This window comes from Aquarana catesbeiana, linkage group LG04 (genome assembly GCF_042186555.1).
Source record: "Aquarana catesbeiana isolate 2022-GZ linkage group LG04, ASM4218655v1, whole genome shotgun sequence".
Lineage (NCBI taxonomy): Eukaryota > Metazoa > Chordata > Amphibia > Anura > Ranidae > Aquarana > Aquarana catesbeiana.
The window spans coordinates 323642254-323645599 of record NC_133327.1 but is presented as its reverse complement, the minus strand read 5'-3'; positions in this window follow the sequence as shown (position 1 = coordinate 323645599).

Sequence of the window (3346 nt, the reverse complement as noted above, 5' to 3'; positions counted from 1 at the left end):
TTTTCAGTGCATTCTTGTCTGCTCGTTTCTGATTTTCAGCTCGCTCTTCTCAGGCCTTTCTGATTTTTAGTGCATTCTGTTAGTTCGTTCTGACCAGCCGACCGTTTTGAAGCCATGTTGCAGGTACGTACTCATCGTAGAGTTCGTGCAGTGCTTGGGCTTGGTGTTGGAGTTCTTGCTTTGACCCAAGTCCAGTCCATGAACAGGGCGAGCAGGAATTCATGGACGAAGAATCGGTTGCTCAGCGTAACCAATTCTCGCACATGCCTTTGCTGCGGGAGATCCTGGAGAATAATCCTAATGATTTCAGGAATTATCTCAGGATGACGGACCCCGTTTTTCACCATCTGTTGGCTTCACTGTCCCCTTATATTACGAAGCAGGACACCTGCATGCAGCAAACCATCACTTACGAGCAGAGGCTTGTCGCCAACGTGCAGGACTTGGTGATGTGGAGAAGTCTCCAGAATATTAAGTTTATGACTGGGATCTCCCCCAGGCTCTGGGAATCATTATTCCAGAGAACTGTTCTGCCATCATACAGGTCCTGCAGAAGGACTATATTAAGGTAAGTTTTCTCCTTTAACATAACATTCTATGTATTTAATGATTGCTAATGTATTGGGTTTTTTTCATTATTCCCTAATTACCATGATTGTAATGTGCTGTGAATGTCCTCTTTGTCCTCATGCATTCTGGAAGCTTTTAATGCTCCTTTTTTGTCCTTCATGCATATTTGCCTTCACTAACCTCCACAGCATGCTATCCTGGGCCTATACACACCTAGCCTAGTCACTTAATGTATTTTGTCAGCTCCATTGTAGTGGTTACCCTAAACACCCCCTAAAATGTGTTCAAATGTTCTTGTCCTTAAATTCAGGCATAGTGCAAGAGGCTTTTTTTGGGGGGGGGGGGGGGGCCCAAACTGATTTGGAACCCTCCCCCCCAACTGCTAAGTCAACCGGTACCAATCCTCTATCTGCTGACTTTGCCAAACCCATACACACTATACCTACCTCTTTTGTGTTCATATTTATGGATGAATTCACCAAAGCATGTAGTACAAGGGCCTGCCTGAATACTTTCAAATGGTACTGTTTCAAGTTTTGTTCTCCTATTATCTTGATAGGTAATTGCACAATGTAAAAATGTGCTTCAATTTGTACAGTGTGTATTCCTATTTTTTGTATTATGACACTTCTTACCTGCCCAGTAGGCTGCCAATAGTGTAAGTAAGGAAGGGCTGGCCAAAGTAATACACATTATTTAGGCATTCAGCTCTCAATGAAGTGGAGAGGGTTACCTGTCCAAAACATCTCCCCCCCATAAAATTTTTACAATGGGCCATCAGAGGGGGTGAGGAATCTGAGAAGTGTACCTTATACTTGTGTTTAAATACTCATTTCAATAAATGTTCTACTTATGTTGGCCAAGAATGTTTGTGTCTAATCTGCTAGCAATGTTATGTGCAAAAGTACTATTTTTTTCCTGTTTGACTCCACAGTTTCCTTCAAACCCACAGGAATGGCAGACTGTGGCCTCTCAGTGGGACTTCCCCAAATGCGGAGGGACAATAGATGGGAAGCACGTCCTGCTTCGTCCCACCCCCCAACTCGGGGTCCTACTATTATAATTATAAGGGGTATAATAGCATAGTGTTGTTGGCGGTGGTGTCGGCGACTTACAAGTTCCTGTATGTGGACATGGGGAAAAATGGCTGGATTTCGGATGGTGGAGTCATCTCCCAGTTGGAGTTCTTCAGACGGCTCCAGAATGGCAGCTTGTGCTTGCCTCCTCCTGAAGATAATGTGGCGAGACTCCCGTTTGTCTTGGTCGTGGATGAAGCATTTGCACTGGGGGACCATCTTCTGCGGACATTCCGATGAGGACCCTCACCCCGGACCAGAGGGTTTTTAATTACTGGCTGGCCAGAGCCAGAAGAGTGTTGGATAATGCCTTTGGAATAATGGCCAGCCGGTTCCACCTATTTCTCACAGCTATCAACATGGCGGAATATAAAATCAATCACATCGTTCTTGCATGCTGCATACAACATAACTTTTTAAGAAAAAGATGCATCAAACTATGTGGCCTCAGTTAGGACTGAGGCCGGCTTATTGCCGGATCCAACAAATCTGACGGCTCTTGAACCTGGCCGTCCTGGCTTGCCCCCCCCCAAAGCGCCCGCGAAGTTCGCCAAAAGTATGTAGAGTAGTTTGCGGGTAGTGGGGCCATTGATATGCCAGAGAATCGATAAGCCTGTTTAAAATAAGTTTTTTATTTATAAACTGAACTCATATTTCATTTGATTTACTGCTTGTGTTTCTTATCTGTCTCCTCGGTTCTCCAATGGCCTTTTATTTTTGGCCATTTTCTTCAATAGTGCAAACATAACTTATTTGATACATGAGGTGACAATCTCTTCTTCAGATATTATGTTGTGCTATGGGTCTGCTACACACACACCTTGTTTTTGTTGTTAAAGCGGGGGTCCACCTATCTATCGTTTTTTTTTTGTAATGCATTAATGATAAAAAAAAATCATCCTTTTCAACTCCATGAATTCATTGCTTGTAGTCCGTAAAATGGCCTGAGCGGGGCAAATTTTAGAGCACTGTGGGTGTTATTTACTGAAGGCAAATCCACTTTGCACTACAAGTGCACTGCAAGTGCACTGAAACTGCACTGAAAGTGCACTTGCCTTTAGTAAATAAAACCCATTGTCACTGTAACTACACCAACTTACTCCAAAAACTGGTATTGAGCATTGAGAGAAGAAGCCACACATTGTTGAGTATAAAACATTTTACTCAAAGCACATTCACATGTGCGTTATAAAGGGGTTAACAAACCAACATCTTTGGTTTTGTAACATTTATGTTTGACAGTAGATATCGCCTTTTTTTGGCTAAACAGGCATGTTTAAAACCATAACATACACAACTCAGGAACTTACAATGTTCAACTTTGATAAAGTGAAGGCAATATGTGACATTATTATATCATAACTGTGTTGATTTTGCCTTCATCAGATGGGGTGATGTCACCCCTGTAAAAGCCAAATTTTGAAGATGCACACAAATTTGGAATCAAAATGTGGATTTCCGTCCTGATCCCATGCCTAATGTCAACATGTGCTAGCTCCCATCATGGGGGATCAATGGATATGTTTCGGGGGTGCAACCCCTTCCTCTCATCTACTTTATTTGCGAGGAAGGGGTTGCACCCACAAAACGCGTATATTGATATCCCGTGATGGCAGATAGCACATGTTGACACGCTGTGTGCATCTTCAAAATTTGGCTTTCAAATAAGTGAAATTAAAAAAAAAAAAAAAAAAAAATTT